Genomic DNA, 16,606 nt, shown 5'->3' on the forward strand with positions numbered 1-16,606 from the left:
GGGACTTGTGCCCTGCATTTATTGTTGACGGACGGAGCGCCCCACCTTTGTGCTGCTCATGCACTGAAATACAGCAGTAGTCAGAGTTCAGTGGGTCCATTCAGCATTCTGGCTCTCGCCCCGGTGCAACTGCACATGCTGCACCTTTGATAGTTACGCCCCTGTTCTCATGCCACATGCAGCTCCCCTTACAATAATGCGAAGTCCAGCAAGGGCGGCAAACTGTGTCACTACCCATGAGGCCATGCGCCCTCCTTCCTCCAGGAGAGGTGGGGGGAGTAGGCTGCAGTGGTACAGTCCATCCGCTCCAGGATCCCGCTGGGTCCCTCTACAGCCACCCCTCCTCCCCCGACCTCCACTGCGGGGCGGGAGGGTCAGTCCCTCCAGGGCTCTCTCCTCTTTCAGCGCCGGGCTCAGAGGGATCCGCAGGGGCCGTGGTTGCCAAGGGCAGGAAACATCCGAGCGGGCGGGCGGGCGGCTCTCAGGTTCAGCGAGCTGTCAGCAGCCGCCCGGCCGCATTCCGCCACAACCTGGTTCTTATTAACGAGGAGTCTGTTCAGAGGGGCGAGGAGACGGAGGGGGGCGGGGCGGGGGCACCAAGAGAATGAAGGGCTGAACGCGAGAAGGCGCTGGGTGCCATCTCAAGGCGCAGAACATCTCAGTTCAGAGGGGGCGGGAGCACGCAAGGAGGCGAAAACTACTTTTTTTTATTTTATTTTGTGCATTTTTATAAAGCGCGGACATTACCCAAAGGTGTCAGAGCGCTGTACAATAGAGCCAGCTACGCTACAAGACAACAGTGGAACACAATAAAACATTACAAAGAAAAACAGGAGACTAAAAATGAAGGTTACACAGACACAAAATTCAACAAGGCACGCAGGAGTGAGGAATGTACAGGAAAACAAATACACATTTACAATGAGGAGTGAACTTCCAAGAGGGGTAGGTGACAACGCATGCCAGAAAGTGTCAAGTTAGCAGGAGAAAGGATGTAAGTTATAGGTAATGTGTTTTTATTTATTTATTTATTTATGCATTTTTATATAGCGCGGACTTTACCCGAAGGCGTCAGAGAGCTTCACAATAGGAACACAAATGAAACATGATGAGAACATTACAAAGGAACCGATTACAAAAGTGGACGTTACATTGCATAAGATAAAAGTGACAATTGTGAGCAAATAAAACACATGAGGTAGTAAAAATTGTGAGGAACCAAAAATACATGAGGTAGTAAAGAGTGCACAAGAGGAAAAAGTGACAAGTGTGCAGGATATAAGAGAAAACAAGGTATAGTTAGAGGTATAATACTGCAATATGAGCTAGATACTCAGGCACAAGAACAAGCGTTACATAGGCAAAGGTGGCCCTTGTACAAGTATCAAAGGCAGAAACATGTGCGAGGTAGCAAACCGTGTGTTACAAGGGCCAAGTGGTGTGTGCATGTTACAAAAGGGTACCAAACACAGGTATATGGAAAATACTGCATAAAAAAAGGCAGGCATTCCAACCACAAGAACACACTGGGAAAGCACTTCCATGGTCATGGAGAGTAGAGTTTTCAGTAGTGGGAGGTCTTCCTTGTTTAACGTTGTTCCTTGTTGAACGCCTGTACACTTTTAAAGCCAGTTCAAAGCACCGAAAATCCTATACAATACCTCCATGTGAAAGGGGAAGGGTGGTAATGCTGTTAATTTGTGTTTTTGGGGTATTGTGCAGCCATGGTCTTAAGTTGCGCTTCCAGCACACACATAGGTGCCAAGTTTCTGATGAGCAGTTCTAATTAATTTTTTTTCCTTTGAATTCTGGGACTTTTAGACCTGGTCTTATAATGGAGTACACAAGACTACAAGACCCAGAATTCAAAGAAAAACCTTGGACTGAAGCAGCTAGTCACATATGGGCCTGGGAAACTCGGCAGGGCTGAGCACAGTCGGTGTGCAGTGTTAAGGGTGTGTTTGTTGTAAGAGCTTTGGGGCTGCTCTTTACAAAAACCTACAAATCAGGGCTTTAAGTGGGATTAAAAAACTGGGAGGTCTCTCAAAGGGGCGTGGCCAATGCAATTAAGGGCATGGCTTAAACATTTACGCTAAAAATCTGTTCTTAGCATAGCTTGCCACCCGACTTGTATTTTACGGTTTATGTCATTGCATCCAGATATATGACACAACAAGTAACATCATACCTACAACAAGTCAGGATTATTGCCTTTGTTAATGGTTGTTAGTTACGGACCGTAAGTGCCAGGGCACAAAACCAGATAAAGACCCGTTTTGAGACCTCCTTAAAAAAACTGCTGGTGCTCAGACCTGGTGAGACCCGGCCCACTTAAAGCCCTGCTCCAAGTAAACTGTTTAAAAAAAGACGCAATATAGTAATTTTTGACAGTGTAAAGAGTGCGGTGAATGCAGGCAGTCACACCGAATATGTTCATGACTGAAAATACCCATTTACATCTGTGAGAAATCTACAAAGGTGTTATTGGCATGGGTGAATGTAGTTACTATGCCTTGAGCGTGGAGAAGAAACTGCAATAGGAAACCGCAATCAAGGGATGGGCTGTGGGAGTTCCAATGAGTGGCGTCTCATCCGCTAAGGCGGAGAAGCATCACTCCACTGCTCTTTGAGCAGTGCAAAAAATAAAAATAAAATGTTAATAACAAGATGGTATTCTCATTTAATTTTTCTATGTGGGACTCGGAGACGAGGCGGGCGGGGCTCAGCTCGCCAGATCAGAGTGAGGACTAGTTTGCATTCCCTAAGTGCGCATGACTGATTGGTCGGCATTAGCATGTTCTGCACCTGGCTGTGTTGCACAGCCCGGTGGAGAACATGCCCAGGCTCCCAGGTACCGTCTGAGCGGCCAAACAGGCCGCTCAGACCGATCACGGCGCTGCTGAGAGAAGTGGACGGAGGAGAGCCGGCGGCATGGAAGGTCGTTTACTTTTTAAACCCCCCGCCCCACCACCTCCATTCCGAGGCACTGGTTCCAAGGAGGTGGTTTGACCCGGAAGTGTGGCCCGCAAACATGCACGTGGAGGGTGGGTCTGCACATTCCTGTGCGGAATTCTATGCTCATCAGGAATAGGAGCCCATTGAGAAGGTCACATGATAATCCTTATTGTAGGCTTGAACAGGCGTCCAGGCCTTCCACTGGGAATGGAAAAAGATGTAAAAGTACACTGAGGCACAGATATACATCTCTACCGCGCTTTGACTTTATTTTCGTGAATAAGGCCCATTGTGTGCACCACACATCGAGAGCGCCAGAGGGGCTTCTACCAAGGGCCAGTGTCATCACGTACATTGCTTGCATCATCGCGTGCTCTGCTGCGGCGTTCACGGATTTCCAAACATTTACAGATGGTGAGAATACAAAGTACCACCAGAACCGCCTCCTCTGGTCATTTCTCTATTGATTTAAGCACACAGAGGATCTACTTAACTAGCTTGTAAATGTAAATGTAAATGTATTTGAGCTTATATAGCGCACAGCTACCCACAAAGGGTTTCCCGGCGCTTGCTTAGGAAACCCGTCCTGGTATTCCCCTGTGAGATAACCCCGGCAGGGTATCCACAAGGTGAAAGCCAGGCATCCCGCCGCGAGGGGCCGTTGTGGAGATTAAGCAAGCTATTGCCCGGAGTCGCAGAGTGTGAACCCGTGAGTCGAGAAGGCACCGGAGCGAGAATTATCGAGTCTGTGGAATTTTTGAGCCCAAGACCCGCCGAGGCGGGGAATTGAACCCTGGTCCAGGGCCGATCTCAGCTTCCGGGTCTGCCGCCTCTAAGCCCTGAGCCACACTTCTCCACAGCTTCCACTACTCACCGAATGCTATTGGCTGTTAAGGTTTAATCCCTCCACATCAGTACTTTCCTCGAATTGCATGAAGGACTATTTTACAACTATAGCCCCCTGAGTCAGCTCCTGTGGCTCCTATTGGCTTTTCAATTGTTGTTTCAGATTGCTACACAAAAGTATGGGTTCTTCTAAATCCAAACAAGTAAGTTCTGTGCAAGTCTCTAACTTATAAGCAGGGCCACTGGAATTATGCGATTGTGCGGCCGTGGCGATTTCATCCATCAAACATTTTTTTGTTTCTAGCTCAAGCGGTTCAAACATTACTAAAAAACACCACAACCTGTGTTGCCTCGCAGTGCAAGGCAGCAAGGCCCTTTGCAAACGTTGACCGGGCATCTTTTTGTAGTTTTTTTTTATATGTGGGTGTTACACGGATACTAAAGAGGTGCAACTAATTCGCAGACAGTGTTAAGTTTAACAGGCATTTGCAATGCAATCGGTCTCGCCTTTGGGACCTTATATGTATTTAGCTATGCCGCACATTAGCCTCGGTGCTGAACCATCTACTGTTCTTCAACATGGAGGGAAAGTAAGCACCAACCTGCGTAACACGCAAGGTATGGGAACACATGGAGAGAAATATTGCTTTTCAGCTGGAAATGGTATAGTCCAAAGCTCTGTTTTTAATATAAAATCAGGGCCTTCGGTGGTCATAACACTGAAAATATAAGATTTGAAGAAAAAAAAATGATTGTCTGCCGATGCTCCTGGAAGACAATTTCTATGGACTGGAATTGAGGGAATGCTAACGTGATTCTGGTATTTTACTGACCTCTGCTGGTCGTTTTCTATCAAGAAAGTTAAATAAAGGCAGGTGCCAGAAAATTTAAAAAAATAAAGTCCTGCAGTAGAAAGCAATTCTGGTATTTTACTGACCTCTACTGGTCGTTTTCTATCAAGACAGTTAAATACAGGCAGTTGAACAGAAAAAAAGTCTGTAAGCGGAAGCAGACCAGTCCTTCTGCTCTCCAGAGCCCACAAAGTACATACACATATAAGTATATACTAAAGTATATAAAAGAGGTCTCGAATACTCAACCTAAAAATGTCAAACTAATACTATCCCAAAATGTGGCGCATAATTATCTCTTTTACCGCATAATTGACTCCATCCAACCTGCCACATAATTTGGCACTCTACCGACGCATAGTTCCAGTCGCACTGCTTATAAACACCAGAGCCCCTCCCCTACCATCAATGCCATTTACTAAATAGTGCTGACCACCCACCCAATCCCCTGTATCCCAAGATATTTCGCTCCGCCAGCTACATGGGGGCCTGGCCGAGAACACTCAAGCAGCCGGGGGCTACATGTCCCCGAGAGACCCTCAGACTATGAAAAAGAGCTGTGCAGAGGGACCAGTGTGTTTTTTCAGGTCAAAGAGGGGTGGAGGAGCTGCTATACAGATGTTGTTCTGCTAATGAGGAATGTGAACACCCACAATACAGCTGCCTAAACCAACACTGTGGCCTTACAGCATTTAAAGCAGCATGGCCCCAGCAACAATCCCCCTGTTGATACACTGGACAGCCCTTCCCTGCTGTAAAGGATTCCCAAGCACAGTTTTACTTAAGGTCTGTCTGAGCTGAAAATGTCATTTTGTTTTGCTTCTCTGGTCTAGGACATGCTGCCTCCCATCTTTGTTGTTGATTTGCAGATTCCACTGTGAATTTTACATGCTTCCTGCTCACTTGGTTAGGGCCGCAGTAGACTACTGCATTCCTAAACTTAATTCACACTTACATTTTTAAAGCCTTTCTTTTTTTTTTTTTTCATGAAATTTGTAGGCTGGTTTACTGCTATTTTCTGAAATAGGTTTCCTTCCAGATCGGGTTCTATACGGAGTCTCCATACTTTTTTTCACGTTTAAAGTTATTTTTAAATAAAAAATAAATGCACATTGGTTTAGAGTCAATTTTCCTTATATTGTTTAACACAAACACCTTATATCATAATGTTTCTACATGTTTGTAATATTTGAGTGTCAGACCCCGTCTGTGGGGTATCAGAGAAGTTAGGGGCTGCCGGGCCCCAACCAGGGTGGTTGAGGTGTTTCCCACTGGTGGTCTAGGCTCCGTCCTTCTGTGGCTTTGAAAACTGGGACAAGTACAACCCATTGTGCATTTGACTGCCCAGGCAGCGAGAGGTCACAGGCTACTCGGGGTGTCGGGGGGGGGGGGGGGGGGGGGGGTAGGGGAGGGTATAGAGCACCAGCTCAGAACTCAACAATTATCCAACAGACACAATAGACTCTGAGGTTTTTATATTGCACCCGCTGATCCCTGACGTTTCACAAACCACAACATTGCTTTTGGAGCCCCTCCAATGTTTCTCAAGCAGGTCAGAGAACCATTCCACTACCACCCTGCCTCCTATATCTTAGTGCTGACAGTTTATATTTACTTTTATCTTTCTCTTGTTTGCTTCACAATATACTCTATGCACAAGAATATTGTTGCATTAGTTCGCTTGATTATTGTCATGGAATTAATTATGTACCATAACGGCTGACATTAGAATTGATTTGGATGCAAGAATATGCACAGCTTTTCCCCTCCCCCTCCCTTCTGTATCCAGTGGCAGCTCACCCACTATGGTGGAGGGGCGTCGCCCCACTGCCTAGTGCAGTGCCAGCAAAAGAAAAAAAACAATGTTTTAGCATCGTTTTATTTTTCGCTTGCCGGCTCTAAGCAAGCTTGTGCAGGGAGGGGCGCTGCATGGGATGGGGGAGGAGGAGTGCTTGTGCACTCCCCAAGTACGCATATGTGTTTGGCTGGCCGTCTCAGGCTGACCAAAAAACACGTGCACACTCTGGTTTCTCCAGCCCGGCTGTATTCAGCAGCCTGATACCAAAGGGAATGATGAACGCAGCGTTTGAGAAAATCAAACACTTCCCCCCCGTCAACTGATCTGGGTTCAATCCATCATCATTTTATTTTATTTATTTATAAAGTTTTATATAGCGCGAACTTGATCCCGAAGGATATCAGAGCGCTTTACAATACTTTTCATAACAAATAAATACATAACATCACATAAATCAATCACTTATTAGTCATATCGTTCTACAGAAACAATAACTTTAGCTCACTCCACCACCCCAGTTCAGACATGGCCATATGCAAATCAGTCTGACCCTGTGCCTTATGGGAACAGTCCAGCCCGAACTGCCAAGCCATGTCTTCCCTGGACAGGAAACAAGCATCCTGGGACTGGTTTCAGGTTCATAACCCTCATCAGCCAGGCTATCTTGAATCCAGTGTCAAAGTGAGCAAGGGACCCACGTCTGGGCATACCCTGCCAACTTAGGGCGAACAAAGCGATACCATAGGGGATGATGAATAGAGCCTTTGGTATCGCTTTATTCGCCCTAAGTTGGCAGGGTATGCCCAGACGTGGGTCCCTTGCTCACGTGGCCACTGGATTCAAGCTAGCCTGGCTGATGAAGGTTATGAACCCGAAACCGGTCCCAGGATGCTTGTTTCCGGTCCAGGGAAGACATGGCGTGGCAGTTCGGGCTGGACTGTTCCCATGAGGCACAGGGTCAGACTGATTTGCATATGGCCAGGTCTGAACTGGGGTGGTGGAGTGAGCTAAAGAATAATGATGGATTAAACCCAGATCAGTTGACTGGGGGTGAGTGTTTGATTTGCTCAAGCGCTCCATCCATCATCCCCTTTGGTATTCAGCAGCCAGGCTGGAGAAACCTCACAAACTCCATGACCGGAGTGTTTTTCATGCCCGCTCAGGCCAATCCCCACGCTGTTCTACAGCACAGAGATTGGATGGGAGTCTGTCTCAGTGGCTGCTGGGACCAGGAAGAGGACAGCCACAGTGACGCAATGCAGGAGGCTTCAGGTACATATTCAAAAAAATTATTATTAGCACGCCCCTCCCACCCGCCCCACTGCCCTTTGTTAGTGGCCGCCGCCACTGTCTGTATGCCCCTATATAATGATGCATTTTATATTGCATCCTTTGATTAATTCATTTCACCACTGTATTTTAGTTGTTTGTCTCTTTTTCTTCTTTTGAAAAACGTAATAAAAAATATTTGTACTAAAAAAATACTTTCACCTTTCCACACACACTGCCTTTTTAGAAAATAAATACTATTTCCTATTACAGCAGTCATAAATATTGTACAATTTAATTGAGTATCTAGGGTAATGATGCTGGTCATGATTCCCCCTCCCGGCGCTACACCGGCTGATCCCAGCCTGCAGTCTCTCACCCGGGAGACCCTTCACGAGGACCCCCACAGCAATTATGGCGGAAGCATGATTCGGAGCTCAAAACTCAACAATCAACCTACACACAATTACAAGGTCCTTTGATGCCCTACGCCTTCTCTGGGTGACCCACGCCCTGGGCTTCTCCCACTTGACACTCCCCCCTTTTGCAGGGCCAGGCACACCCCTTCCCTCTCTCCACAGGCAGGGAACTAAGCACCAGGTAGACCCTCAGCTCCTCCACCAAAAAATGCAGATGTTCGCTCACCTCTGGGAGGCTGGCTGTCCTCCAGGCACCAGCCCAGGTTACACAACAGCTCTTTGGGAACTCCGCAGAGCACCGCCTTCCTTGGTCAAGAACCTAGGGACATGACCGAAGTGGGGTGGCTTGGATGCCACTTTTAAACACATTTTCCAGACAGGGGATGTGGATCCATGGTCTCAGACTCCAGAACCATTGGGGTTTGTTCTCCTGTTAGGTCTTCTCCCCAGGCCGCTCTCCAGACACAGCTTTTGTGAAGAATGATGCTTCTCACAGCAGAAAGCACCGAGGCGGTCTCCAAAATGTAGCGCCCATAACAAAGGCCTATGAAGTGCAAGGTTTCTGCACTTGGCTGTCATCAGTGTCTCCAAAGGGGGAATCGGTGTTAGACAAAATGGAAAGCCTGGTCTAGAAACTTCCTCACCTTGAAAAACAGAAAGTGTAGTCCTACCCTCCACCCCTATCATCTATCAAATGTAGGGCTCAGGAAGAACACATCAGCACCACCCTGCTAGCAAAGGCTTCATGGAATGCATCCAAGCATCCTCCGGACTCCAGTGCCTGGTTCCCCATCTCTCCTGACACATGGTTGCATGCAACAAGCCTCAACTGTGTCAGGGAAAGATGCCCTCTTCCTTCTTCCTGGGCCATGTTCAACCAGGGACCCCCAAAATGGATCCCAGTGGCCTCCGTACTCAGACTCATACACGCTTAGAGCTTCACTATCAAACAATTACCACACACATATTATTCAATTACGTGAGCTTGACATGCACATGGAATGCAAGCAGAGGATTCTGGGGTGCACAGAACAGTGAAACTTTACACAAGAGAGATCAATAGAGCACAGATAAGACAGTCTGGTCATATGAAGGATTCACAAAACATAATACACTGCCCACCCGCTCTATGTGCTCCACTTGGGAGGGCTGTAGGCCTCCGTCCATGGCGAAGGCATGCTTGACGCGCCCGCCAGGTCACACGACAGGTCCTGGGCCTTGTATTGTGAACACACACTAGCTCAGTCTGCGGTCAGAGCCAAAATAACGCCAAGACACCGGTTTCACGCAGGGAAAGGGAACACTGCCATGACAAGGGCTCTCTGGTCCCGACAAGGATTCCTCTCCATTTACATTCTCATCATCTTTATAGGAATACATCCGTTTCTGTATAGTGCCAATAGTTATTGTAAAAGCAGCTCAGAAAATCTTTTACTGCACATGTGAAAAAGGTTAAAATTATATTATTGTGCAAGGAAAATTGACAGTGAACAGAGAGTGCATCGTGTTTCTAGGAGCGAATGCCCACATCCCTTGGTACGTGGATGGTCAGTGCCATATTAAGGACCTTTGGTATACTCTGTGCCCACACATATCTTGAGACATCCCCCCCCCCGCCACCCCCCCCCCCCCCGTTAAGGACAACTTTGAAATGATTATGCATTTGCGGTTCATTTGTGCTTCTCGTGATGTCAAGCAGCAACAAGTTATAACGCATTAGTGATATAAGCAACAATCAGAAACAGTAAGTTACAGAAAACAAGTGATATGATGACGCTACTTACCTTAAAGTGTTCAGCGACGGCGGGAGTGTGCCCACTCAGATGTTAAACAAGTGCATTCATAATTTCTGCCCTGAGGGAAGGAGATTCTGTTATTTTTGTGCACCATCTACTTGGAAAGACAGACAGACACATACAGCTTTCTATGTTTTGTGGCCGAGGACACAACAAAGATACTCAGTAACACACCTTCCTGGTTACTGTTCTAGAGGCTGAAGCAAGGACTGTGTTTTGAATGAAGCCGGTCAAACAACCAATGAATCCCGAGACCCACCTTCCAAGGCGAGGAGCAACTTTTACTCTCAATACATTCAAATCTATTCATTATGTCGACCACAAAAGGATGAAAGGCTGAGTTGGTCTTGCTCTTGGCAGTGTACACACAGATCCCAGATACAACAGAGCTCTTGTGTCCTTGTAGATCAGGCTATGCTGCATAAGCACCTTTACCTGTGGTACTGGTAGAGGTGACCTGCGGGCAGAGCCACTGGAATTATGCAGCAGGGTTGATTAAATTATGTGGGAGGGTTGACTAAATTATGCGGTAAGAACAGACAAGTTATGCAGTATAATACTGAATATTTTTGTATACTATTACTTCATTATTTTGTAATTTTTTTACACATGTCTAGGCAAAAAAATGTCACCTCATCAGTACCAGTTTATCAACCAAATCTGCTTAAGTCTATTAAGCAACAAAAACATAACCCGTAAGTAAAAATCTTTATTTGGATAAAAGAAAAATATCCTTAAAAGCATTACAAATTCAATCCACAAATCGGTACATTGTAATTAAAACATTTCAAAACATATTTCACCACAATTGAACAGTAAAAATTGATCAACAACTGTTACTCGAATAGCACCTTAAAAATTAAAACAATTGTGTGATAGACAGCGATAACACTTAGTGAAAGAGCAGAAGAATTTGATGTACTGACATTCGACAGCTAAAACTCATCATTTTATTTTTCCCTTTGTCTTAAAACTAAGTGCTAAGATGCAGTTTAGGTTGGGCCTCTGGGCGGGACAAACTGGGGGGTTACTGCTCCTTCCGCCTTTGCTGTAAAGATGCGGTGTGCATCCCGAATATATGTTGTAAAGGCAATGTTCAGAGCTATGTTTTCTGGGTACAGGGAGGTGATAATTGCCTGTCTACAAGTCAGAACGGCCAACCTGTTCCACTCTGCTCTGAGTTGCGTCTACGTTGAGTCATAAGTGAGGGGCATAAGCAAACCACGTGCTCTAGCGTTTCAGTTGTCTTGCCGCACCCCCTACATGTTAGATCTTCCGAGGTGCGCAGCCATGTGGGCAGGTCGTTTAAAAATCGCCAAACACCCAATCTGATGGCCAGAAAACTCCGCTTTAAGTGCAATGAATAAGTACAGGAGAGATAAGTAGCCAGAGATAAGCGCCCATAGGAGTTCATGACTGACCATGCATGGCTGCATCTGCGGAGATGCGCTTTATCCATAAGGAGTGAGCACATTCTGACGCTTTTTTTAATACATGTTTTAAATGCTGTCGTACTGGGGTTGAGGGCCCATAGGTCGCCAGCAGCTATGTCATGGATGGAGTCTGTAAAAAGGCGGCCGTACGAACCCCCAGGGTTCTTCTGACTGATCTCCAACCAAACTAGAGACTCTAAAGTACCTATTGCTGCTTTTCTACGTTTGTGACAAAAATTTAGATATGTGCCGGTGTTAGAGGCCTCGTGATTTAATAAGCCCAGTGCTAGCCTGATCTGGGCAGCAGAGGCAGATTTGGGCAGATGTAGGACTTTTTTGTAAATCTTGGTCACAAGTTGGTTCAGAGTTGTATTTAGCTTACCCCCAAATATTTCGGTGCCATACGTCAGGGTGGGTCCGATTTTTGCTCTCAGAATTTCCAGAAGGAATGAGAGGGTTGGACCGGGCAGCTCTTTAGCAAGCTTAGATGAAGTAACCTGAAGGATCGTGGCTTTTGCTACAATTTCGTCGCGCTGTTTGGAGAAGTTACCCCTTGAATCAAAGTGGACCCCTAAGTATTTGTATGAGCGTCCTGTTGTTAGATTACTGTTGACCTTTGAAAATGGCCTTCCATGGCCTGTGACCACATGCTCCAACGTTTTTAATAACTTCTGAGCGGTCAGACCTAAAACAAAATTCCTTTTTGTTAAAATCTGTAGATTACACAGCAGAAGGTGGATTACGTGGCAAATCCATAAATATGCGGGGGAAAAGCCGCAGCCACAGAATCGCATAATTTCAGAGGCCCTGCGCGTAGGTTGCAGATATCGCATGCAGTTGCATTAGAGGTTACAGAAACATCTCTGTGGCAGATACATGAATACTGGCAACTCCATGCTGCCTTAAAGTGGGGCGTCTATTGACTTGGTGCAAAAACACTGAACCCGCTGAGCTAGTTTACTGCAAGTTCACTTGCAGCCCACAGCTTGTACAGTACCTGCCACATATTGTCAAAGTACCGAGCTTTCCCAGCTGATCTTCTGCTCTCAGTACTTGGGCACCAGTGCACGGTGGAGTCGTTGCTTTAAGACAGGGAATAGAGAGATGAGGCGCGTTGGGGTAACTGGAACACCCATCAAGAGCATCCTGGCTTTCTATCAACACACGCCTTATATACTGAATTGTTGTGAATAGATGGAACACACCGGTGGAAGGGAGAGGGGAGGGGAGGGAGCTCTTAGTTGTTCGTTTAATTAGATATAGTAAGTAAACAATGTTGGTTGTCTGCCACGTATGTAGAAAGGTGATACGCCACAGTTCCTTATTGAACAGCAAGGGGAACATAGGACATGAACATTATTTAGCAGTAACATGGATGTGTAATTGAGCCCACGGACACCAGATTAATGGGGGAGAGGAATGTTTAGTTAATTTGATGGTGAATATCTGATTGCTGAAATTAAAATCAATAAAATATGGTTTACAAAAAAAAATCCTTTTATCTACCTAGGGACTGATTTGCAAAGTTAAACCTACATATTTGTGTGAGTGTACGCATTCTCAGTATTGACAAATCTGCATTTAATATTAAGTTTACGAGAGCAGAGACTCTGAAGTCGGGGAGGAGAACGCGCACATAAAGAGATAGGTCTGCCATAAACCACATGCAATGGAAGAGGCTTAATGTGACGCCCCCAAGGAGTGACATCAATGTCTTCATCGCGCCAGACAAGACCTACCTTGGGAGCTGGGTAGACTAGTTTATACAAATACAAAACTGTTGCCAAGACTCAGGTTAAATGGAAAAATACAGTGGAGGTTATGGTCATTCACCCCAGGACAGAGATCTGGGCCTAAATCCATTGTTTTTTTGCACTCCACACCACCCCAGTTTTGAGCATACCCATCTCACTCGGGGTGACTGTTCCCATGAGGCACAGGGTCAAGGCTGATTTGCATATGGCCATGTCTGAACTGGCTGAAGACGGCTGATAGGCAGAAACCGGTCCTAGGATGCTTGATTCCGGTCCAGGAAAGACATGGCTTGGCAGTTCGGGCTGAACTGTTCACATGAGGCACAGGGTCAAGGCTGATTTGCATATGGCCATGTCTGAACTGGGGTGGTGTGGAGTGCAAAAAAACGATGGATTTAGGCCCAGATCTCTGTCCTGGGGTGAATGTATGACATTGTTCTGCATTCTGTCCATCAATTGTTGTTTTTGCATTTGTCACCCCGAGTGGAATGGGTATGCTCGGAAGGGAGCCCCATGCTCTCCACACCACTGGAGTCAAGCTATCCTGGCTGAAGACGGCTGATAGCCAGAAACCGGTCCTAGGATGCTTGATTCCGGTCCAGGAAAGACATGGCTTGGTGGTTCGGGCTGGACTGTTCCCATGAGGCACAGGGTCAAGGCTGATTTGCATATGGCCGTGTCTGAACTGGGGTGGTGTGGAGTGCAAAAAAACGATGAATTTAGGCCCAGATCTCTGTACTGGGGTTAATGTATGACATTGTTCTGCATTCTGTCCATCAATTGTTGTTTTTGCCCATGGCAACATATGTAGAGTCACATGGCGTAGGGATATATATCCGCTGAGAAATTGACTATTGCGACTGCATTTAAAAAAAATTAAAACTAGATTGGGCTCTTGTTTAGCTATCACAGCATTCTGTGGTTGGGGACCATCAACATGTTGCGGTTTGGTCTACCCGCGCCATTAGTAAATTTCTGCACACAAGTCTACGTCCCATGGAGCGGCAGAAATGCAGCTAGTTACCAGTTAGACTTTCCACCCTTGCACTCAAGTGGGAGTGGTGAATGGGTTTGAAAGTTTGGGTGTGGGGACACTGGAGGTGGAAGGCATCTCCAAGGAGAAATCCCTTCTGCCACAAACAGTTGTAGAAGAAGCCAGGATATGAACACAGCTGAGCAATGGCTTCATGGCCCCCCATTCATCGCTAAAAACTATACACCTCACGCAGAACATTCATCCAATGCAAACCAAGCTAGAGACATCTTAAAGTGAAGATTGGACTGTACTGCATCAGCCAAATTCTCAGGGGATATTGGAGGAATGGATCTTAATCCCTCTCTTTGTCGGTCTTTTCCTCACTCTCTACTCATCGCTCTCCCTTTCTCTCTTCATCTCCTCCTAGCGCTCACCTTCTCTCCCGCGCTTTCCTCTCCCGTGACAGCAAAGAAGATGGGCTTTAATTGTCAGACACAAAATCCCAATCACGTTCAGGAAATGACCACGAAATATGTTGGGGGTAGAGAGGGGCACTAGAAGTATTGTGTACGATGCCGGATGTTCCACCTCGAATGTCGTGCCCAGTTCTCAAAGCTTTACTGGGAACGCACCTGGAGTACATGGACCAGCTTTGAAGGACACCGTGAGAGGGTTGTTGGTACCCATGCACCACGTAAGGAATCCAGCAGGACACCCTAGGGCTGGATAGTGCTTTATTCGAGAACACTACAAACTTGCAAGGCAACACGTATTGACGTTCCCTATCCTTGTCGTCCATATCCTCTCTGTCCCTTCATGGCGCGCCCTCCTCCTCCTTGTCCCCACCAACAGGAGGCTGTGACCACTGCTGGTGTCTTTGAGTCCTCATGATCCTAGTGCCTTCCTTTGGTGATATCGTGACACTGGGGATCACCGCTACCTTTTTATCTTGGTCCCACCCATGGAAGTCCCGCCAGCGGCATATCCAACAATGCCCCCCGTGAAAACAGCCTGGAATGTTTTCGATTAACGCAGAGGCCTGAAATCTCACCAAACCCCTGCATCATATTTAGGCGTATTGGGAGGAAATATTCTGGTTGCCTCTGATATATCAGGACGTCGTAGTCGTAAAGGGAAACCACATGGGTGTTCATTCCCACTGTGATTCCCCCGGGGTGTAGGGTCCTGCGTTGCCTCTCCCCCATTGGCTCTATTGCGAGTGCAAAGAGGAGGGGTGACATTGGACACCCTGCCTCCTTTCTCTACGTAGAGAAAAGGGTTCTGATACCTCCCTCCCGGATCTCACCCTGGCGCGAGGGGCTGAGTACAGTACTTGGACTCAATATTTATATTTAGGACCCGTTCCCATCTTCTGGAGAACCTGCCACAAGTAAGTGCAATCTAATAAATAGAATGCTTGTTCGATATCCAGGAGAGATAAGGCATAGGCGTATTTCCGCAACTGTGGGGTGTGGAATACACGCACAAATCGTCTTAGATTATGGAGAGTACTCCAAAGAGGAATAGAACAGGACTGGTCCATATGAATTAGGTTTGGAAGATGAGGGTGTAGGTGTGCCACCAGTATATTACTAAGGAGTTTGACATCCACAATCAATAAAGATAGTGGGCGATAGGAGGAGGCCTCCACGGAGTTCTTGCCTGGTATCATTAATATTAAGGCCTCGCGTATTGTTTGCGGAAGTATCCCGACATGAAGTGTCTCCTAGTAGACCTCTAACAATTTATCGCCCATTTGGTCTGCGAACCGGTGTTAAAATTCACCAGGTAACTCGTCACTGTCTGTAGTTTTTGCTGATTTCATATTCCTGATTGCCACGAGGATCTCTTCTCGGGTGATGGATCTATCTAATTGAACACGATAGTCGGGGTCTAACGATGGGACTGCCATTTCCGTCAAGTATCCCTTCAGGCCAGCCGCCAACCCCACTCCCTGCCTAGCGTAAGTTGTGCTAGGTGAAGTTTGAATACCTGATTAATGGCTTATTGGGTCGACACCAGGGACCCCTGAGCCATTCGGATGCACAGGATCGGACCCTGCTGGGCATCTGGTCTAGTCAGTCTGGCGAGATTCGCTAAGGTCTTGTCGCCCTCCACATGAATGAATGAATGAATACTCTTTTCTATAGTGCATGGCTACCCTGAGGCATCCCAGCGCTGTTAGACCAGAGGACTGGTTGGAGCCGTTGACGATATGCTGTATAAACAGGTTTCTCGAGTGAGTGCCACTCTCCTGTCCTCCTGCCAAACTAGTAACCTCTCTGAGCGTGTATGCAGCTCTTTCTAAATAATGGCGAGATCACCTCCCTGTTTCTGGATGTCCCTTTCCCGTTATTGCCGTACCCCATATCTTGTTTTTAAGCATACCCCTTGGAGTACCAGTTTTTATTGCGTCCCAGTCTAAGGCTCTGGCACTATTACTGCCTCAGTTCTCCTTAAAATAGTATGGAAATGACTCTTGAATTGTGGCCTCGTCGACTAGGGGGTC

General features: G+C 46.7%; 1 protein-coding gene across 2 annotated transcripts in view; it reads right to left on the reverse strand.

The window, feature by feature from the left end:
• Window positions 1-16,606, reverse strand: part of LOC147689146 (Krueppel-like factor 8) — a 664,854-nt gene that overhangs the window by 516,815 nt on the left and 131,433 nt on the right. The window contains exon 2 of one of the 2 annotated variants that reach the window (XM_086942040.1): window positions 9,923-9,992. The exons of the other annotated variant lie outside the window; for it this stretch is intronic. The gene's annotated coding sequence lies outside the window, so the exon portion shown is untranslated. The remainder of the gene's footprint in view (window positions 1-9,922; window positions 9,993-16,606) is intronic. 2 annotated transcript variants of the gene reach the window in all.

Source organism: Lissotriton vulgaris, chromosome 10 (genome assembly GCF_964263255.1).
Source record: "Lissotriton vulgaris chromosome 10, aLisVul1.2, whole genome shotgun sequence".
Classification (NCBI taxonomy): domain Eukaryota; kingdom Metazoa; phylum Chordata; class Amphibia; order Caudata; family Salamandridae; genus Lissotriton; species Lissotriton vulgaris.